This window comes from Tupaia chinensis, unplaced genomic scaffold, assembly GCF_000334495.1.
Source record: "Tupaia chinensis unplaced genomic scaffold, TupChi_1.0 Scaffold000197_1, whole genome shotgun sequence".
Classification (NCBI taxonomy): domain Eukaryota; kingdom Metazoa; phylum Chordata; class Mammalia; order Scandentia; family Tupaiidae; genus Tupaia; species Tupaia belangeri.
Window position 1 is genome coordinate 356,020 of NW_006159672.1, and position 23,645 is coordinate 379,664.

General features: G+C 40.3%; 1 protein-coding gene across 1 annotated transcript in view; it reads left to right on the forward strand.

The window, feature by feature from the left end:
* Positions 1–23,645, forward strand: part of DOCK1 (dedicator of cytokinesis 1) — a 597,377-nt gene that overhangs the window by 291,783 nt on the left and 281,949 nt on the right. The window lies entirely within an intron of this gene.

A 23,645-nucleotide genomic window follows, 5' to 3' on the forward strand; every position in this document is an offset into this window, starting at 1 on the left:
GGGGACTCCGTATTTTCCCACGGGAGCGGTAGCTGGGGACCCTGCTCGGTGGTTGCCTGCTATGCCAGCCAGCCCCAGCGCCTTGGGGCTCTGAAAACCAGGCAGGAGTCTCAGCGTATGAGACTAGGCGCCTGCCTCTCACCTGGTTTTGCTGCTTTGTGTAGGCCTGGGGTCATGGGCGCCTTTGCGGGCCTGGTCCAACCTGGAGTCAGCCTTTCCAAATGGAGACTGAGAGCCAGACCGGCTGTGAGTGGTCTGAGGACAGAAGTAGCAAGGGGTGCCTGCCACGTCTGTTGCATGATGACTTTTAGCTGCTTGTCATCAGGACCTCTTGTCTTGTCACACATCCCTACCACCTGCAGATGCCACAGGGCACATGCTGATTTGTTTGGGACTGCAGGTCCCCCTCCCCCTGCCCCACCACCCGCCACATCTCCTCCTAGAATATACAATACTTGAAAGTAGCCACATTTGTTAGTCTGAATATTTCTCTCGAGAAAGGACAGAGAAAACCTGGAGCTGAAAGAAGTGATAGGCACCTCTCCAGACACTCAGTGGGCACACCCCTCTGGCTGGACTCCCTGAGTCCATGCACCTAGCACCAGCCTTCTGCCTGAGGTTAAGCCTTGCTCTGTCCTTGTTCTTTGAGCTAAACTGAGCCTAGCACAGAGCGTTACGTGGTGTCTGCCCTTTTGTAAATTGCATGAAGCGCGTTACTTGTCTCTATGTGGATGCTTGGGGCAATGTCTATGTCCATATATTCCGCAAGGAAAACCTCTGCAATGCCCTCCTTTACCTTCTCTTACCTCTCAACAACCTTTGGGGTACAACTCCACCATCTTTATGGGTGCAGATGCTGCGCAAGGGAGTCCTAAATCTGTATCTGTCCATCTCACCCATTTTATTGTCCTTCTTAACTTGATTTCCTCCAAGTCTGATTTTCTACTCACTCACTTCTCTAGCTGACTAGTAGTGAGGTTGTCCATAGCTGACCAGAGAGACAAGCCTGATTGTGTGTGAACAGCCTGGAAATCTGCAACTTTTTCTTCTATACTGAAGGTAATGGGAAGAGGGTATATAGGACTCAGGGATATTTAACACCAGATGCTAGAGGTTGCTGCCACTGACTCCTTCAACATGTTCCCCTCTGGGAATGTGCTGTTGTGATCGTGGGCTCCCCGTGGTCTGAAAAAATTTCTGTTAATCTCATTTATTGGAAGTCCATAAAATTGCAATCTGCTTTCCATCTCTTAAATGTGTCACTATAAATAGAATACTGGGGAAACAGGGAAACTGCAGTGATAGTAATGGAAGGCTAAAGGTCAAGGGCCCATGAGTGAAAACAGAGAAGCATAAATGCATGCTGCATACCAGAGCCAGAGTTCAGCCACAGGTGGCACTGTGAGCTGGCAAGGAAAACAGCTCCTAGGACAATGTTATTTGATATCTGTGTGATGTTTAACTCTAGGAAGAAAATAGAAAGCTGCATGGTAGGACTAGACAATCCCCTATGAAAAGGAGAGTTTAATTGAATTTTGTAGTATTACCAAACCTGTTTTGACTTGTTCACTGTCTAGTAGACTTATAGTTGTTTTAATAAGACTATTAATATCATTGGTTTCCTCTCTGATTTTTGAAATAAGAAATCATTTACCTTTTGTATTACTTTAGTGTAAGTCTTTCAGCATCACAAATCAAAATATTGATGAAAACTTGTATCACCATACCTTTGGCTATGGATAGATATTCTGCATGAGCGAGATTGGTCTTATGCTCTAGTCTTTAAGGCCAGCATTGTGCTATAGGCCTGCTGGGAGGAAAAAGGGGAATTCAGACATCTTCCTGCCCACAGATCCCTCACTGCATTTAGTTTTAATTTTTTTTTCAGGTTTTTGATATAGGGCTCATTAGGTTTTTGCTGTAGAGTTCATGTGCTCGCCAAGGAGAGAGAAAAGGTGAGAAATCACCCCCAGGGGAGATGGCCATGCCACAATCCCTTCTCCTTCATTCTTCTCTTGGGATTTTGGGCATGCATGCACACTCATTTGGCATGTCTTTCAAGTCAATGGGTCTGGGACTCAGACCATGCTCAACTATATGGGATTCCAAAAGCTATAACCACCATGCCACGTGCTGACCCCAGCGTTATATATTTTGATGGAAAAGACTAGTATATTTATTTAGCATCTGGAATGAGTTAATACATTCAGCTTCCTCAGAAAAAGGTTGAAGGTTGATAGAAAGGTTCATTTTCAAAATCAGTTATAAATTGGTTTCTTATATAGTACTTCAGATTTCTGCTGAAAAAATATCAGCTTGCAAAAGGGAAATTTAGCTACTTTTCAAGTGGTATTTCCTAAAAGCAGAGATACCTGAAGAATAAAAATATAGGAAAGTACAAGACAGCTAACTAAGCACAATATCCAAGTCTCTCCTTTTTTGCTTTCTTGGATGTGTGTAAGTGTGGTATGAAGAACTGCTGGAATTTCAGGCCTATATTAGGCTTTGAAGTCTTGATTTCCGCATTCAAAAAGGATAAGAATATACGATTTAAAGATGTACCAGAATGTTCATAAGAGTTTTGTCTATATTAGTCTCAAAATGGAAATCACCCAAATACCTATTAATAGTAGAAAGGATTTTAAAAGTCTTTGTACATATAATGCAATACTACACACAGCAGCAGCAGCAACAAAAACTGATTTATGCAGGAGTATGGAGAATTCTTACAAATATTAGGCAGAACAAATGAAGCCAGACACTAGAGTATATCTAACATGATTCCATCTATTTATTTATTTTAAAGAATTATTTTATTGAACTTTATTTATTTATTCATTCATTTCGTTATTTATTTTAATTTGACCAGAGAGGGACAGAGTGAAAGAGAAAATGAGAAAGCAAGTCACTGGGTCTGGGACTCAAACTACGGTTGGCCATGTGGGAGTCCAGTACCCTTAACGACCATACCACCTGCCAACTCCTAAGATGAGCCCATTTAAATGAAGTCTGTGAATGTGCAATTATCAATGGTAGTAAATAAAAGAATGCTTTATTTTGGGGCACACTAATTGCACAAGACCCCAGTAATTTCATTGTTGTTGATTTTTTCTGTTGTTTGAACTAGGCGTTTGAGTAGTTGTATACGTATATAGACATTTACTGAAATATTTTCTGTTTGTGTGACTCCGTTTTGTCTGAGCAGAGTCATTGCATCATTGCAACATCTACGCACACACTCCCCAATAACCAGTCCCTTTCAATGAACCAGATTATCAGTCCATCAGCTGAACTTGTACCTGCTGAAGCCACTTCTTCCCCAAATACCCAGGGCAAGAAGGAAGAGAGGTATCTGCCAACGAACTACTTCTGTAGATGAGAGTTCTTGTTTAGCTGCGTATTAGAACTTCCTTCTGTGGGAGGCTACCTGCTGATGAACACATGTCCTCCTGATGCACAGATGCTCCCATGACAGAGTTCACTTTGAAAATGATTTTCCTACCTTGTCCTTTAATGTTTTAAAGTGACTCTTAGGTAAGCCTGTGTCTGTGATGAGCAGGTTACATCTTCCAGTTTAGAAGCTGTGGTAACAGATCAACCTGTGCGCAACTCTTCCAAAGGAGAGGTAACGCGTGTCAACTTCAGCCTGTAAGGTCGAGATCAGTAACGTCAGGACTCTTTGCTTTTCTCTTTCAAGAACAAGATGGACAGAATGCTCACAGGGTGCTCCTACAAGGCTCATCTTTTGCCTAGAAGACTCATTAGAAGCCCTTCTAAATCATTCCCTTTGTCATATTTAACTCAAGCACTTACTGTCTTCTTTCTGTTTTTTTTTTTTTTTTCCTTCTAACTTCAGAGTCTCCCTTTGTGTAAAGCCCCCTGCCTGTAGGTCTTCATTGTCCTGACAACTAAGTATTTTCCTTCTGGTGGGAAACAAAGTGATTTTTCTGAAGTACTGCTCCATGCTCTGGGGATGCTCCACTCTTAGTCTTTGTTTTTCCCCTTCCATAATAAGAGACTGGAAGTGGTTTATTGGCCCAGCACATAATTCTTTTGGGAAAAACTGAACATCATTAAGACTAGTTGAACTCCCTGGTTTTGTATTCTACTTCATTGTGAATCTTATATATATATGTATATATTTATAGGAAATGAGATGTTTTCATTTTAAACGAAAACAAAAGTGGCTTTGGTTTTTTTTTTTAACACACTGTACAGCAGAGGCAGTCATCGGATGGCTGATGGAGAATGGGCATGTGCTTCTGGCTCTCTGCAAGAATCATTTGTAGGGCTGCGGCCAAATCCAAAGGTTTTCTTTCCCCTCCCCACGTCATTTGCCATTTCTCTCCTTTGCATAGACTCACTGAGAAAATAAACCCATATACTTTATTTTGCTACCTTTACTTGGTCAATCTGGGTGATAGTGGCTATAGGATTTTCTTATTCTCCAAGTCTAATCTACTGAGGAGCAAAGTTCTTCCAGCAGTGGTAGAGGGCAATGGGGCTTTTCTTAATCCTTTTTGGTAACACTACAGACTTTTTTAATGTGCCAAAGCCTTCTTATCATAAAACAGCTAATATGCCCAGGCCAAAGAGAGATATCTTTGACCAGAATTAGGCCAAGAAGGAATAAAAATAGTTCTCAGATTTCAATGTTTGGCCCACTAATCTACTTTGCTGGTGTTAAGACTGTTGTTTGCCCTTCCCCAGGTTGTCTGCCCTGTTGCCCACGTGGCCCATCCTTGGCTCAACAGGGTGGGTGTTGGCAGGGAGGCCTGAGGTTGTCAGTTGCCCTGGGGTCGCTGCTATTGAAATTTCCCTATATGCTCTCCATTTCCGTTTTAGGATTCACAGGCTTGGAGAAGAAATAATGGAAAGGAGAAAGAGAAGATAAGGGAAGGCTCCTTCTCTCACTTTTTTCCTTCCCCAGACTCTGACCCTGTTTGAACCTGAAACTTCAATAATAATGATACTCCATGTATGTCGTGTGCCTACAGAATACCTGTACCATTGTGCTTCTCTACTTTTGTCCTCACGAAATAATGGTGAAGGACCATTGAACTTGTGCTTGTAGAACAGAAGAGTTAAGTAATTTCTCAAAGGCCACACAGCTAGGAAGGCGTGGAGTTGAGCTTTAAATCCAATTCTGCTTGATGCCACACTGGAACACTGCTCCAGGGAGGTTTATTATTTCATGTAACCTAGAAATTGCGCAACAATGTATGTTACAATTTAGTTTGGCTCTATTTGAACCACCCATTACTTAGTCACTATGGTCCTAAGTAAGGACCATTAACCAATGGAATCCCCTCCTTGTACTTACCTGATCCACAAGCACATCAGCCGCCTGTGTCCAGAATGGAGTGCTCCCTTGCAGGCTTCTGTGTCATCACTTCGATGCGCTCAAACAGATTCATGCAAGCGTTCATAAAGTAGGTAATATGACCAGCCTGGCTGAGGAGTGTCTGACCAGATACTCTGTTACCTTTCTTAGCTGTAACTCATCTTCTCACTGTATCAATTACACTTGGAAATAAAAACAGTCATGGCAACAGCGATGGGTCATAACCATTTCACATTTGGATGGTTCTTGTGTGCTTCTCAAATAAAATTTCAATAAGGGTATCAAGTTTCCTTCATTGGGAACAGCTATGTAAATGATCCAGTATAATACATATGTTCTATCTATACCATAAATGATATTCTTCAGATTCGTGTGGTACCAAGGGTAATGGTGCTGTATTACCAAGGCCTTTTAATTATCCTTAGTAACCCATTGGTACTCTCATCACTGAGATCAGTCACGGTAAGCAGGATATGTGCTTTTATTTTTTAAAGATAACTAGCACACTGTGCATATAATTCTAATTAGCTACCCTTGACATTTTTATGCTATCAGTGGAATAAATTATTTTGCTAATTTATGTCTTAAAATTGATTACCTGACTTTAGATGTTGTATTTACCTAGCAGTGTGGATCATGGGTGATATGGTAGCAAGCTATTGAGCATTGGAAAGTAAACATTTTGTTCTTCAATGCCAGGTTCCAAATGGGGAGTGCAGAGAATTTAAAATAGAAAATCTCTAGTTGTGTTTGATAACGTCAAGGTCACATGCAGACTTTAGTCCTGTGTTTTTTATAATTTTTTTTTCATATTATCAAAGCCTTGGAGATTTAAAATAGGTCATTCTTTTAATTTCACTGTGATGTAGGAATGCAGATCTGTCCATTTCCAATTTGCCTAATTTGTGTTTTGGCACATTCTGGTGCTATGTTGTACTGTAAATGTGTATGTGGCTGAGAGGCTCACTTCTGTATTCTCATTTATTAGTACTCACACACCTTTAACTAACATTAAAGTAACAATCAAAAACATTTTCTCACACTTCTTATACTATTTTAATTTCTTGTGGGATCCAAAGATAAGCAAGGAATTTTGTGTTTAAGTGTTACTTAGTATTCTTTTCTCTTTTTAAGAAATCTGGCGTTCATATTTTCAAGTGCGTGTGGATAGAGTGTTGTGCAAATGGTCATGATTTCATCCAGGTCCGTGTATCTCAGTGACCTCAGCTCTCTGGCAGACTCTCCGCTTTATGCAGATGGAGACTTCTGAATAATCCCTGCATAAGGAAGAAAAATTAAACACAGTCTTTCTTCATTTGTGTTCATCAGTTCACTATTTCATTGGGTTAAAAGAAGAAACTTGAAGGTCAATGTGTTTTTGTTTTTTAAATATAAATTTGGGGAGTTGCTGGTGGCATTGTGTTTGTGGCTGGATCCTTCATGGCTGACTGTGCCATTTGGTCCTAGACTCCCTTCATGGGAAGCATGCCAGGTGCCTGTGTGTGCCTATGCCTGGGGTCCTGAGAGGACAGCGGAGGAGATGGGATTGGGATTGCGGCATGGCTGACCCCCTCAGGGGATACTTTCTCACTTTACCTCTTTCTCTTTCTCCCTCTCTCTATCCAGTGAGTGCACTTGCCCTGTGGCAAATTGAAAAGATAAATACATTTGAATTTGGAAATTGAGTCACTAAAAAGATAAACTGTCATTAACAGTGAAATCTGTATTTCAGTATAAAACTTGAAGGAAACCTTTATTCATTTTACAGTGTGTTCTCAGTATGAACCCCAAATATTTGTTTCAGAATTCAGTAAACATTGGACATAATCACCTGGTGTTGGGCATGTAAGAAATAAGTGAGGATTTGAGAGCCTGTGAGAGAAGATGCCTGTACTGGTCACTTTGGCCACAGTTCAGTGTCACTGTTACACGTGATTTGCCATTTTGTGGCCCATCTTGAGTTCAGCTCTCCCTGCCCATTTGAATATGCATCATCTTCCACCATCTGATTAGCATGAGAAAATGTGATATTACCCTTGATATTACCCTCGATGCTGTGGCTACGATCCTTATGTCCTGAAGTTCTAGTAGAAGATGAAGTTTATTGATGATTTATTATATTCTCTGAGTTCAAATATGAAGACGAAACATTCTTTTTAATTGTACCTTTTTTTTTTCCTTCCCAGAGGAGTAAATATTGTCACATGAAATTGCTTATGATACTTCCGAGTCCCTTAAAATAAGACTTGTGATTCATTCACACCACGAAAATAGTAAAGAACCAACATCTTCACCTGCAGATTCATAAGTTATTGGCTCTTTCCTTTTTAGTCCCTGGGTGATAATGAACAATTTTGCTTCTAGAGCTTTCTCTGCTTCAGACTCCAGCATGGACCAAAGAATATGACTTCTGGCTGGCTAGTTCATGCTCTGGGTGTCAACCTTGGGAATTCTGTGTTCAGTGTCTGTTGTTGGGGTGAATTACATGAATTTAATTTTATAATTTAGACAACCTCCAATAAGAAAATAGGGTAAGGATTTTTTTTTCCCTAAAGCCACTATGCAGTATATTCTGGATGGGAAATCACATTTGATATGATGTGACGATGCTTAGGGAATAAATATAAATTAAGTTAAAAAGAAAAAAAAAAGTTTCAGGAAAAAAAAGACAACTAAAACTATTTTTCTTGAAATTAAAAAAAATGCATTAAAAATACCTATTTAATGACTACAGTAAGATATGTAGCACCAGCTAGGTGCTACTTTATAGGATGTTCATTTTACTCACTGAGGCATATGCCTAAAGTTGGACTTGTGTTCATGGAAATGTATTTATCAGCTGTGCTTGCTATGAAAATATTTATATTAATTAAGATCCTTAGTGACTCAATAAAATGTGGGGAAAAAAATATAGAAAGCAAACATAGATACCAGAGACGGTGTGGGAGGAGAGTGGGAGATGGCAGAGGGTAAGAGATAGGGAATCAAGGATGGGAAAAAAATAGCAAAACATTCAGGAAACAAGAAATGTAAAATTACTTGTTGACAATAACATGTATGTTGATGTGCTTGATTGAGCCAATCAACAACAGTGTACAGTGTACACTGGATGGAAAATCTCATCTCGTATGCTGTATTATGTACAGTGAATGAATGTAAATAAATAAATTTAAAAAAAGGAAAGAAAGAAAATAGGGTAAGGAGATTAAAAGGGATCTTCCCTTACATAGCTCAGTGTTTGACAGCTATCCCTTCCAGGCCATGTAGGTGGATGGACTTGAGGCTGATACCCACAGCATAGAGCAAGTGGTTTTTTTGAACAAATATTTCCCTTTCGCACAATAGGCATGTGTAAAATTCCTTGATGCATTTTTGCTCTTTTGATAAAAGTACATACTTCGTTAGTAATGAAGGACATTTTAGAACATTGGTGAGGTGGAATCAGCTCAAGGTGTGATGTATATGACAAGTGTTGAAATGTGGGTGATGTTTGCCATCAAATTTAAATAAATTCTATTAAGGGAGAAGTAATATCTATATACCATGTAAAATGCAAAAATCTCCCATAGACTTCCCTATTCTTTATTTTTTGACAAGCATGCATAATCTCTACATTTGAATACAGAATAGAATCAGTACTTTAAAAGAGCTATTCATCCACATGGTTATAAGCCATTTTAAGCAAATTCCTTATGTAAAGTGTGACTTACCAACATGTAAACTGACGGGTTTCACTTTTCAAATGCTCATTTTGACTAGGGTTTGCCTTCAGATAACCACTATTTCTCCTGTACTGAGAGAAATTCGGTTTTTCAAAAATTACTGAAAGCATGACTTTATAGGAATGCATCCATTACAGTAAATATAATCCACTTATATATCCTTATGTACATACTCATGTATAAATTTACTTAAATGCTGTTCATTCTTAGTCATTTTGGATTTCAGTGCATGTTCAATGAGTAGGACAGTTGTGACATGATGAGGGTTTTCAGAGTGTCCTAGGCTTGCTAAAGTCCCTTGCCACCTCCCCGATGGCATTTATTTAGGGAAAACTGGAGCTCAATAAATAAAGAAGCTGGGCCAGCCTTAAAGCCTAATGATTAGGAAGCCATATCCAACATGGCCCCGTGTAGTTCAAATGTTGGCCCCAACAACTTGAAAAACAGAGCACACAGATGTGCATGCCCCAAATCCTGACAGAACAGAGACCTGGAGAAGGAATTGCAATGTGATTATGCTCTCTTGGGGGTTCTTTGTCCTTCTCCCCCTCTCTCTCTGGAAAGCATACATGCTCTCTGGCAATTAGGGAGGAAGGAGGCAAGGAAGAAAGGAAAGAAGGAAGGAAGAAAAGAAAGGAACTGATGTAGTTCCCAAAGAGCCAGATACTATGCCAGGTGCTTTACACATTTCCTTTTATTTTTATCCCTTCAGCATGCTTATGAAAAATGCTCATTTTGACTAGGGTTTGCCTTCAGATAACCACTATTTCTCCTGTACTGAGAGAAATTCGGTTTTTCAAAAATTACTGAAAGCATGACTTTATAGGAATGCATCCATTACAGTAAATATAATCCACTTATATATCCTTATGTACATACTCATGTATAAATTTACTTAAATGCTGTTCATTCTTAGTCATTTTGGATTTCAGTGCATGTTCAATGAGTAGGACAGTTGTGACATGATGAGGGTTTTCAGAGTGTCCTAGGCTTGCTAAAGTCCCTTGCCACCTCCCCGATGGCATTTATTTAGGGAAAACTGGAGCTCAATAAATAAAGAAGCTGGGCCAGCCTTAAAGCCTAATGATTAGGAAGCCATATCCAACATGGCCCCGTGTAGTTCAAATGTTGGCCCCAACAACTTGAAAAACAGAGCACACAGATGTGCATGCCCCAAATCCTGACAGAACAGAGACCTGGAGAAGGAATTGCAATGTGATTATGCTCTCTTGGGGGTTCTTTGTCCTTCTCCCCCTCTCTCTCTGGAAAGCATACATGCTCTCTGGCAATTAGGGAGGAAGGAGGCAAGGAAGAAAGGAAAGAAGGAAGGAAGAAAAGAAAGGAACTGATGTAGTTCCCAAAGAGCCAGATACTATGCCAGGTGCTTTACACATTTCCTTTTATTTTTATCCCTTCAGCATGCTTATGAAGTATGAAATGTTCACAGGATATGAAAACTGAAGATCTGGTTGTATAGCACAGAAAGATTCTTTGCCTGCACCATTTTTCAAAGTTCCGCTAAAACAAAATATATTAATGTATCTTCTTAGTACCTCTGTAGGTCTTGTCCAATTAGTCTGTTTATTCTTGTTTTTACCATAACCAGTGCTCTGTTCCACCTGATAAATAGACTTATTAATTTTTTTACTTAAAACGTATGCCAGTTTCTTCAGATTAAATGACAGATTATGGCACCTCCAGACCTATTCTTTATGAAGTGCAGGCAGGTTTGGGGTGTAATCTCTCCCCCACTATCTGTTGTGACAGTCTGGACCATCATGAAGGATAAAAGAATTTTCTAGTCTTAATCGAGCTAATTTAGTATCTGCCAACTGATTCTTCTATGTTGGTCAAGGTTCTAGAGGTTTATGAGGGTTAGCCCCTTACTTGTCCCAAAAGATCTGTAGGAATTAGGTACTGTTATCATCCCCATTTTTCAAATGACGAAACATGCTCAAAAGTCAATAAATAAGACTAAGCCAGTCAGGAGTCTTACATAGAAACTTCTACCAAGTTGTGGGTGATTAGGAATTACATTAAAAAACATCAGATAAATAACTCAACTTTTAGTAAGGCAAAATATACATGTATTTTGACTTTGTTTATTTTTAACTGATGGTTCAACGAACCATTTAAACTCTTGGAAGACCTTTTTTCCCAGGAAAACAGAACAGGATTAATTCTTGTACATGTTGAGAATATGAATAAGCATCTTATTTTGGGATTACCTTAAAAGGCAACTGACTGGGGCAAGCAAGTGGTGTAGCAGTTATGGTGGTGGACTCCCACATGGCCGACTATGATTCGAGTCCTGGACCCGGTGGCTTGAAAATCACACCAAGTGCATGTGCTTACATGCCCAAGATCCCAGGAGGAGAATGGAGGAGAGGGGATTCCTTTGTGGCCATCTCCCTGGGGAGTGATTTTTTTCACTTTTCTTCTCACTGGATCTGCCTGTTTCTCTCTCTCTGGTGAGTGCAGGTGCCTTAAGACAAAAACCTCTTTAAAAAACCTCTTACCAAAAACACTTTCTTTTTAAAGTATTGATTGGAAATTCATAATGGGACCAGCAAGTGGCCTGATGGTTAGGGTAGCTGGAGCCCACATGACTGACTCCACCATTCAAGTCCCAGACTTGGTGGGTTGGAATACATGCTGGGCACATGTGCCTATGTGCCCAAAGTCCTGGAGAGGAGACAGGATTGCACCATAGTCATTCGTATTTTGACTTTGTTTATTTTTAACTGCTGGTTCAACGAACCATTTAAACTGTTGGAAGACCTTTTTTCTCAGGAAAACAGAACAGGATTAATTCTTGTACATGTTGAGAATATGAATAAGCATCTTATTTTGGGATTACCTTAAAAGACAACTGACTGGGGCAAGCAAGTGGTGTAGCAGTTATGGTGGTGGGCTCCCGCATGGCCGACTATGATTCGAGTCCTGGACCCGGTGGCTTGAAAATCACACCAAGTGCATGTGCTTACATGCCCAAGATCCCAGGAGGAGAATGGAGGAGAGGGGATTCCTTTGTGGCCATCTCCCTGGGGAGTGATTTTTTTCACTTTTCTTCTCACTGGATCTGCCTGTTTCTCTCTCTCTGGTGAGTGCAGGTGCCTTAAGACAAAAACCTCTTTAAAAAACCTCTTACCAAAAACACTTTCTTTTTAAAGTATTGATTGGAAATTCATAATGGGACCAGCAAGTGGCCTGATGGTTAGGGTAGCTGGAGCCCACATGACTGACTCCACCATTCAAGTCCCAGACTTGGTGGGTTGGAATACATGCTGGGCACATGTGCCTATGTGCCCAAAGTCCTGGAGAGGAGACAGGATTGCACCATAGTCATTCCTCCTTGGGGGGGGGGGGGGGGGGGAGGGAGTTCTCACTTAAACCACTTCTATTTCTTTCTCTTTCCTGTGAAAGCTCTCGCCCTATAGCAAATTAAAAAGAATCAAAAGTAAAAAGAAAGTTCAAACTTTCTCTTAACGAGTTACATTATAGTATTTTAGACTTTGCAAGCCAGAACATTTTTGTCATGAAAATCCACCTCTGTTATTGAAGCAGGAAAATAGCTATAGACAATGTGTAAACAAATAAGCAGTGGATGAGTTCCAATAAAACTTTATTTTCAAAACCAGGAGAGATGGGCCAGATTCGGTCCACAGGTTACACTTTTCTGGCTCTTGGTTTGCAGCATAAGTTATTTGGCAGAATTTTGATGCCATATGTAGACCTACATTTTAAGAATGAATTAAAACATTTGATTAATTGAAAGAGAATACAGTGTTTTTTTTTGTTTTTTTTTTTCCCTTTTTACTTCCCATGTACACTGGATTCTAGGCTAACCCAGCCTCATCTGGGATTTGGGCAGAATTAGAGTGGTATATCCTATCAAGGATTACTGCTGGTGAGGGATATGGTGATGGAGCTAGTCATCTGTTAGTATTTGAGTAATCAACAAGAATTTCATGCCTTGATGGAGGCGGGAAAGTGATAAAAAGCAACATCTTTGTCATTGTGTATCAGGAGAATTTTTCTTTGCTAGTTACAGGATTAGTCTCATTATTAAAACCAAACTGCAGTAATCCCTTCAAAGGCGTAGTCACGTCTTTTCATGTCCCTTGCCCTTCCTCACTCCTCATGAGAGAACAATGGAGAAGACAATACTGGGCAGTTAATATTGGATTTTCATCTCCGGCTGATTTATTTAAGTGCTACTTGCAACCAAATGGAATATCTTTGCTGTAGGCTTTTAATGCTGGAGCTATTGTAGTGACTGATGTGATATATTTTTTTTTCTTCTGATGCTATCCAAGTAATTGAGATGAATAGTTAAATTTCTGCAATTGTTCTTTTTAACTATATGAAAAATGACTACATATTAGACTAATATGAATTTGCAATCAATAAAAAGTAAAATATCCTTTTTAATGTTAAATTTAATGCTCCAGATTTGAATATTATCAAGGAGCCAAAATATCATGGCTCTGTATTATTTTTTGAAATGTACCAAAAATCTGTCATAGTGGTCATTGCATCTACCAAACTTCATTGTGTACTGTCATTCCACTTTAAAATGTGTCAGCACTATGTAGTATCAGTACTGCATGATATTTGCTGAAGATATAAGATAAGCTTTCAATTTTATTTTATATAGCACTGTTTCTGTGGTGCCTATTATTAAGAATATGGTATTCCTTTACTCATTAAAATTAGTTAATTGTGCATAGTGTTATAAGTTACCAACTAGTTTTTAATACAATCTCTCTTAAGTGGCGGCATTTTTTTTTTGTAACTTAGCCATGGAAAGCTTAACTTACATTGCATTCTTCTTTTGGGGGGGCGGGGGAGAGGTTTTTGCTATAGGGCGTGTGCGCTCGCCAGAAAGACAGAGACAGAGAGACAGAAAGCGAGAAATCATCCGGCCCTGGGGGGGGATGGCCATGCCGCAGTCCCTTCTCCTCCATTCTCCTCTCGGGATCTTGGGTACGCATGCACACGCACCCGGCGTGAGTTTAAGCCACTGGGTCCGGCACTCGAACCATGGTCAGCTATGTAGGAGTTCAGCGACATAGCCATTACACTAATTGCTGGTCCCGTTTACATTGCATTCTTCACAAGTGTATTTAACTGAAGCATCTTTGAATTTATCTTCCCACTGCATAACTCTTAGAAGCACTGAAATTCCTTTGACTTTGCAGAGGCAGTTCTTTGGTTTTCTACTTTATTTCAACTAACAGCAAGTGGCATTTTGAGAACCAGTTTTATCTTTTTACTGAGATTTCATTTAGTGAGTTAGATGTTTAACTCATAGGAGTCAGGAGAAGGTGGACCTCACCATTGGGGCTTAAAGGTAAGAATGGAAGCATGTGTACACATTTTACAGCCTACGTGGATGTTTAGAAAACAAAGCAAAATCCAAGGTCACTCTGTGTAGGAAAATCTCTTTAGAGATTGAAGAATGAATAAAAGGCAAAAGCAAGTTTAAGCTACCCAGCAAACCTAACGGGGGGTGTGTGTGTGTGTGTGTGTGTGTGTCAAGCCCCCAGGGCCTTTGGGAACTTGGTCATTTTCATGAGATGCATAGATATAAGGGTCAGGGTAGCTAGCATATCCCCATTGTCAGAGCTCAAAACGCAGCCCACTGGCATATTTCACATTATACCACCAGTATTCATTCTTTTTCCTTGAATGAATCTGTCTTTCATTTTAAAATGATAGATTTGAAAAATAGACATGGGATAAAAGTGTAGGAAAAGGATTCACTGCAATAAGTACTCCATGGTGTACAAATAAAACATCCACAGCCAGGACAATTAAGGGTTACACGTAGGATTTATGGAAAGAACTTTAAAGTGTCCCAGGGCTTGCAAAGCTAATTGCAAATGTATGTGCTCTTGTCCTCTTCCTCACACATGCACCCAAATATGCAAAACTTCTGAGCAGATAAATTCAAATGACAGCCTACTTAATAAATCTCATTTGAACTTTAGTTTACTTTAGTAGGGCTGCACGGGTTTGCAATTCCAATACACAGAATTTCCAATGAAATGGAAACCTGAGTTAAGAAATCCAAAGCTTTGGCCACTGGGCTGCTGGTATAAATCATTGTTCCCTCTTTAATAGTCACTCAGATGCACTAAGATGCTATGCCAGTCTTCTTTTTCTAGCAGGGGGAAAAAAAAAAAAAGAGGAAGATTTCTTTTCCCAGTTTCTTGGTTCTCTCACAATGAGAATGAAGTTTTTTTATGAAGTCTTAAATTTGGTGGTTATTGCCGCATTACCTATGGAAACTACTGTAAAGACCTCATTCTGCTGCCATCAACACGAGCTGTGAGCATCATCGGTGCCACATAAGGTGGCCCCAGTGCCCATCTGGGGAAGAATGGCCCCTGCTTGTCTTTGTGAATGACTCCCACTGAAGCCGTGGTGAGCCAAGGAAGTGACATGAGGCGTTAGAGGGGCTATAAAGGGACCAGCGCCTGAGAGTTCCTTCTGTAGGATGGAGGATGCTGTGCATTTGGATGATAACACAGTCAGAAAGGGACTTTCTGTGATTACTGAGAAAGAACTCTCATGCTGAACCCAGGAAACTAGGAAATGCATATTACCAGGAGCTGAGTCAAAGCTGCTTCCCTCCTCCTTTGTTTTGTTGAACCTTAGTTCTCCTGTTTGTCTCTGAGTTTTGCCTGTCCCCTGGATAACGCAGGCAGTTGACTGCACGGGGACTAGGCTGAGCTCTTTGCGCTGATCTTCCTGGATAGAGCTGTGGCTGGAGGAAGTTGGAACAGGGTGGCCTGTGTACATTCTCCCACCACTCCACCTCCCTCTCTGTTTTACTTCACCAAGGATTCCTCAGTCTCACGAAGTTTGAAGCCTGATACAAGTTCTGTCCCTCTACTGCATGGCTCTGGACATTACTAAATTTCTTTAAGGGAGTGAAATAGAAGCTCAGAAGATTCATGTGGTTGATTTCTGAATGTAACAAGCTACTTAATGACTTAAATTTATCACAGCCAGCAGCTCTTGTTATAGAAGTCATGTTATTTCATTTTATTATTTTATTTATTTGTAACATTTTACATGAGACTTACTCTCAACAGATTTTTTAAGTGTACATTACATTATTGTTAACTCTAGGCCTGATGTTACATGGCAGACCTCTAGAACCTATTCATCTTGCATAAGTGAAACTTTATGCTCATGGGTAAGATTCCTTTTGAAGCTCTAGGTGGGCTGCAGTGCCCTGAACACTGACTGTAGGAAGGGCAGTTAAGGAGAGCTAGGTGTGATGGCCTAGATGTTTGGGGTTTTCGTGTCTCGTCTCGCAGGCAGGATATTTTTTAATGAATTTAGCAGGTGAGCAGTCTAGGGTTCCAGGTGATGTTGTCGGCTATCTTAAGAAAGACTTGTCTCTTAGCAGTGCTACTAAAACTCTTCTTAAAGATGCTCCTGACACTCATTCACTGATCTTAGTAAAGCCATTGGTGTCTCCTCTTCTCTGTCTTTACAGACATCATCACCCACCATCTGTGCATTTTGGGTCTCAAGACAGGATCTGACAAGGCCTGGTGCCCTTTAGAGCAAATATAGCTGTCTGTGTGATTTTTATTATTATCATATTTGCCTCTGACATTTCACAAGTTTTATTATTGAATTTTGAAGACTTTTCTTTTTTTACAGTAGAAATTGTAGATTAGATAATTGGTCAAATTAAAAACAGTCAGACACCGTAATTTTCTTTAAACATATTAAAAACTGATGCTTGAATTTGGTGAAAAGTGAAGATGGTATAGCAAGGGGTCCACCTGCTGCCCAGGCCACTCCCCTGAATTCTTCCTGAGACTTGCACTGAGGTAGAAGCGCAGGTAGTGACAAACACCTACTCTCTCCTGAATCTGTTACCCTTTCCCTTGTTCATGTCTAAGTGAATCTTGAGAATCATTTCCTTTCAGTAAACAAGCCCACTGCATGTTCTTTTTTTTTTTTTTAAGAGAAGATTTTGCTATAGGATGTGTACTTTTTTTTAAGAGATTTTGCTATAGGATGTGTATACTCACCGGAGAGACAGTGACAGACAGAGAGACAGAAAGCAAGGAAAGTCATCCCCCAGCGGTGATGGCCTCACCACAACCCCTTCTCCTCCATTCTTATCTCAGGATCTTCGGCACTCACACTCATTTGCCTGGTTTGAATTTAAGCCGTCAGGTTCAGGACTCGAACCGCCGTCGACTCCATGTGAGTCCAGAGACTTAACCATTATGCTATCTGCTAGTTTCTCAACCCATTGCATGTTCTAAAGTACTTCAGTGGATGCCATTGTTGCAGAGTTGTGAAATAGTGCTATTTAAAAAGATTTAAACTTGAAGACAAAATTAAATTGACTTTTGAGAATCTACTTCATTTTCCTCCTTGAAGGAGTCAATACTTCGGAGAATAAGTATACGTTACAAAATTATTCTCAACTGGTTTTTGTCTTGGCAATTAAAAAAAATCAATTCTATCACATTTAGTTTTTTTAATAAAATAACTGTCACTTGTGAGTGTATGATTTTTATGTGCACTCTTTCAATAACTGTCGATAATATCCTGAAGAAGATGGGGTTATTTAACTCAATTCACTGATTCTCAGAGTTGTCTATAAAGTGGCCTTCAGTTATGTGTCTGCTTGGGTAAAGTATTAAATTATTTTAAGAATAATTATGGACTTTGCTTTATGTCAAAAATGGTTTTAGAAGCAAACTTATACTAGGCAACTATGTGATATTGCTGGCTGCGTCTCAAGAGTGAGACTTCATTTTTAACACATTATTTTGTCCTTTTGTATGCTTGAAGGAATATGCAGGTGTGTGATATAATCCATATCCACAATTTGAATAGGTGTTTCCATTAAGAGGTAAAGAGCCTTTAATATTATAAGCCTTCGTTTCGGCAGGCAAGGGCTGACTGGAGGACTGTACTCCTCACTTTCAGGCACCTTGCAGCTGCCTTTAGCCCATTTGTGCTTTTAAATCACCTGTGTGATTTCGGCCTCTTCCGTACTGATTCCTCCATGTTCAGTATTTCAGAAGCTACGTTTCATCTGGGAGTGTTTGGGATATTTGTGTAGACATTTTTTCTTTCAATGAAGGATGAATTTACCCAATCTGCAACTATACCCTTCTGTGTTGAAGGCTTCTCTGTTAAGAATGTAGAAAGTATGGGCTATCTCTGTGCTCAAGAAAAGCCAGAACCCACAAGGTGACTGGAGTTCAAATCTCCTCCCCAGTCAACCTGAACCATTGAGTTGCCAGGATCTAATGGGCTAGCGGACAAGAAAAAGGGATCTGGTTTGACCACCCCTTGTGCGGAGTGCTCATTTTTCTGTCTGTCTCTCTCACTTTCTCCTTTATGTGCACCTGTGCTTTATTATAAGTGAAGACAAAAAGATTTTGTAAGGGGAGTGGGGGGAAGGTACCTGGTCAGTTAATGAGCTTAGTTTGTCAACATTTTTTTCACTCCCATCCCCATCAACCAAAACGAAAGGATGTAGAACATCACTTTTGCTCCTATGATGATTTCCTACATCATACTTCCATCATGACTTCTTGAATTTTAGATATACCTTCGAAGAAGTATTTTCACTTCTAAACAATTGCTCTATTTACAAATTTTTAACAATATTGCACGCTTTTGGTAATGAGTGAAAAACAGTACAGTCATAGGCTACCTAACGTCAAAGTTGATCCCTTTTCACTCTCACTCCTTCCCATCCCTTTCAGGCAACTAAGCAATGTTTACAGCGTGATATGTATCTTTACACACCTTTCTTTTTGTTCATTGTACTCATCTAATCTTTTATATGAAAGAGGTCTTTAGAAAGTTGGGGAAAATCCATTTTATGAGAAAAACTACACATTACACGTCTTTAAAAATTGGGAGGCCTTTATAAATTCATACTTTAATTCCATTTTCCATGATCTTTTGAAGTCTTCTCATATGCATCCATATTGCTTTTACATATATTTCAAGAAGTTTAGAATTTTGTTTGGAGGGGAAGAGAAAGGTTTTTTCCCTACCAAGTAGAATTAGAATATCCATATTACTCTGCAAATAACTGTCTCTTTATTTTAATGCCAGAAAGTGTGTGCATATGCAAGAGAGAAAAAGAGAGCAAGAAAACCCCCTGTCCCCTGGTCCCCTGGCAATGGGCATAATGGCTATGTGGTATGTCACTTCCTCTGGGTAGCCTCTAACCATTGTGCTGTTAGATGGGCCTATGTTCTTCTTCTTCTTCTTTTTTTTTTTTTTTCCATTTTACAATATAACATGGGCAGCTTTCAGTCCATAGATACAAAGCTAAGTGTCATATTTACTTCTCATAGAATATTCTTTAATTATTTTTCATCTGTTATAAACAAAAGACTATGATTTTTTCCAATGATATGTTCTAATGCTTTGGAAAGCTGTATACCTCAAAGGTTCCCAAAGAAGGTCTAATTTATTCTTCACAGAATACTTTTATAGACTACTGAGCTAGGATGAAATTTCTGATTTGAAATCATAGTTTGGCGTACAGCAGTAATAGTGAAACTTAGACTTGGCTACCATTTCTTCTCAGACTTGTTTCTCTTTTTCTAACTGAGAATTGCATGTTCAGCATTGGATTTATAAACAAACATACAGTTTTGGTGTGATTGTACATATTCAGGAAGATGTTGGCATCTTATCTGGTAATTCCTTTCACCTCAGGATCAGAGCACACACACGTAGGGTCAGTTTGCCCTCATTTTGTCATAGTGTGTTCTTTCCCACTGGGTACACTGCCCCCAGTACTCGTTCTACCCAGGGCTTCATTTTATTCTCTATTTCACTTTTTGCCTCTTCCCAGACTCCTACTATCACCCCTACCTCACCGTCAAACCTTCTTTATAATACACGCCAGTCCACACTACACAATGTGTGGACTTCCATTATAATAATTAATATTTATTTATTTATTTATTTTACAGAGGGTATGTGTGCTCACTGGAGAGAAAAAGAGAGAGAGAACAAAGGAAAGAGAGAAAGCACCCTTCCACCCCCACTGTGGGGCATGGTCATGCCCCAATCCCTTCTTCATCTCTGCTCCTCTTTTGGGATTTTGGACATGCACACATGTTCTTCTAGCCACAGGGTCCAAGACACAAACCACTCAGTTGGCCATGTGGGATACACATGCCACCATTTCACAGGCTGGTCCCCATTATAATAGTGTTTAATCATTTCCCTCAGAGTCTTAGGAGTTGGGAGTGGCAGTATGTAATGCACAGGAAGCTGTTCCTGCCAGTTGCTTTGATTTCCTTCCTGTCTGTGGTCCTCAGGCTTCAGGATTCCTGCAGCCTTCAGGGAGGTCTGGGAAAGACCCAGAGGCTCAGCTACAGGTGATCCCTCTGTGGTCCACCCCAGTGCTATTGCACAAAGCAGGAACTGTGTCCTGTGGCCTTGAGAGCTCTAGCTTCCATCTCTCATGGAACATGATTATTTTAGAACGGAAGCACAGCTAAATTCTGTGCTCTGTTTATCTCGAGTTCCTGCTAGCAGGTACGAATAATGATGGATTGTGAACAAATAGCTGTGCCTTGTTTTTTCCAGACCCTGAAATACACAGGATGGCTTTGATAATGCTTTTTGACTGATGGGCACACTTTTTGTAACCAAATCCCATTCAGAGGCTTAAAATAAGCTTCCACAAGGTTGATTTCAGATAAATTAAATTCAGCTAAATTAAAAGAACTAAGCTAAAAAAAAAAAAAAAAAAACAAGAAACAAAAAAGAGGAAGAAAAATCTTACCTATGCATGGGATGAGTTGTGGACATTTTCAAAATATATTGTCCAATGAAAAAAAAATAGTCATAACCAACTTTCCTGTACCAAAAACAAACAAATATTTTTTTTAAAGCCAGAAGACAACAACAGCTAAAACAAAAATATTATGCACAGTGAGAACAAGATTTCCCTTTTATTACCTGGTTCCTTCAGTCAAAAGGAACTGTACCACTTTATTCAAATGCAGCTCTGCATATTCATTTGTGTTTCTGTAGCTGAATTATCTAACTGCTCTTTTTCATCTGAAATGAAAACTCATGGAGATGTTCCTCCCCTGTAAATGTATCTTAGCTTTGACAGGAGGGTTTATTCACGGGGATTAAGCACAATAGAATCCCTGATCCCTGGAAGTTAAGAGAGAGGCTGGCTGTGGAATCCATGAATGAAATTGTATTTGAGAAGATACATAGTCTGCCATATCCTTGGCTGCATCAGGGAAAACAAAAAGCAAAAACTTCCCTTTGAAGTCACTTGTGAGCTAGCAGAGCCCTATTTGTAAAGGTATTATTTGTTACATAGATTCTTAAGTACTCAGGCTAGGAAGTAGCTATCTGAACTTTTCTACCAATCACCAGGCTGAAGTGATACCTGGTAGAGAAAGGACAAACAAGTCCTTGAAACCAGTCTGAAATTGCAAGATGTGGAGTCTCATGGGCAGAGAGAAGTTGTTGCCTATGTTTAGAAGCACTGCAGGTATTACAAGGAAGACCACTGTTGCTCAATCAGGGGCATTGAAATTTTTTTTTTTTTTTTTTTAGAGGTTTTTGCTACAGGGCACGTGTGCTCACCAGACAGACAGAGGGAGACAGAGAGACAGGAAGCGAGAAATCACTCCCCAGGGGGGATGGCCACACCACAATCCCTTCTCCTCCATTCTCCTCTCGGGATCTTGGACACGCACACACACGCGCCCGGCGTGAGTTTTAAGCCACCGGGTCTGGGACGCGAACCGCGGTCGACTACGTGGGAGTCCAGCAACATAGCCATTACGCCAACTGCTGGTCCCAGGGGCATTGAATTCTTAGAGCGTGTTCTGATGGATAGCATCTTGTACTGTTCTTTTGTATTTAAGAAAAAAAAAATTATTTACTTCTTCCATAAGAGAGAGAGACAGAAAGATGGCACCCTAGATTATGGGCATACATGTGTCTGCCATACTCAAGGAGGTCTCCGGATGGGAAACTGGTAGCTTCCCATATTGTGTATACCTCAAAAAAAGTCATATTTTATTACTATACGTTGGACACGCCCACACACGCCCCCGGCGTGAGTTTTAAGCCACCGGGTCTGGGACGCGAACCGCGGTCGACTACGTGGGAGTCCAGCAACATAGCCATTACGCCAACTGCTGGTCCCAGGGGCATTGAATTCTTAGAGCGTGTTCTGACGGATAGCATCTTGTACTGTTCTTTTGTATTTAAGAAAAAAAAAATTATTTACTTCTTCCATAAGAGAGAGAGACAGAAAGATGGCACCCTAGATTATGGGCATACATGTGTCTGCCATACTCAAGGAGGTCTCCGGATGGGAAACTGGTAGCTTCCCATATTGTGTATACCTCAAAAAAAGTCATATTTTATTACTATACTGTCCACCCCACTGGAAGTATGACTGATAATTGTGTGCTGCAGCCTCTGTCTGGACTGGGCAACCTCACTTTTCTATCTACTGGAAAAGGTAGAAAGTAAACCCCCTTCTCACCTGTAGGCAAAAGATAAATTCATGGGGACCAGCAGTTGGCATAATGGCTATGTCGCTATACTCCCATGTGGTCGACCACGGTTGGATTCCCAGACCCATTGGCTTAAACTCATGCAGGGTGCGTGTGCGTGTGTGCCCAAAAATCCTGAGAGGAGAATGGAGTAGAAGGGGTGGAAGTGTGGTCATCCTCCCTGGGGGCGTGGGGGGGGGTGATTTCTCACTTTGTCTCTCTCTTTCCAGTGAGCACATGAGCCCTATAGCAAAAACCTCTCAAAAAAAAAAAAAGATAAATTTATGATTTCTCCAATGCAGTGATAATAATGCATCCATCTAACTTCCCTAGAGCTTTGCTGTTTAGGAAACATACACATGTCAAAGCACCTTTCATCCCAGAGTTCAAAGTCATTGCCTTTTCTAATGATTTTTCAAGGTGGGTAAAGTTTCAAAGCATCAGGAAGTCAAGTTAATCTTTTTTTTTTTTTTAATGAGAGACTACATGCATGTGCATGTACACACAGGAGAAACACTCTCAACAGGATCCCATTACACTGCAGTCTCTTCTCTCCAGACTTCCAGTTCCTCTAGACCTTGGGCACCTACACTTTAGCCTGGAGTGTTTTCAGGCCGACCTACTTGGTCGGCCATCTTTCAGCCTTGCAGACCACTGCCTCACCACTGTGCTACAGCAGCAGGGCCCCATTTTGATAATGTAATAAGAAAGCAGACCTTAGGAGAAAATAGTTTCAGGGTCAGCAGATGGCATAATGGTTATGTCATTTGACTCCCACATAGTCGATTGTGGCTCGGGTCCCAGACCCAGCAGTTTAAAACCCATGCCAGGCACTTGGGTGCACATGCCTAAAATCCCAAGAGGAGAATGGAGGAGAAGAGATTGTGGTGTGGCCATCCCCATGTGTGTGTGTGTGGTGGGGGGATGGTTTTTCTCTTTCTGTCTTTCTCTTTCTGTCTCTCTGGTGAGCATACACACCTTGTAGCAAAAATCTCTCCTAAAAAAAATAAAAGAATA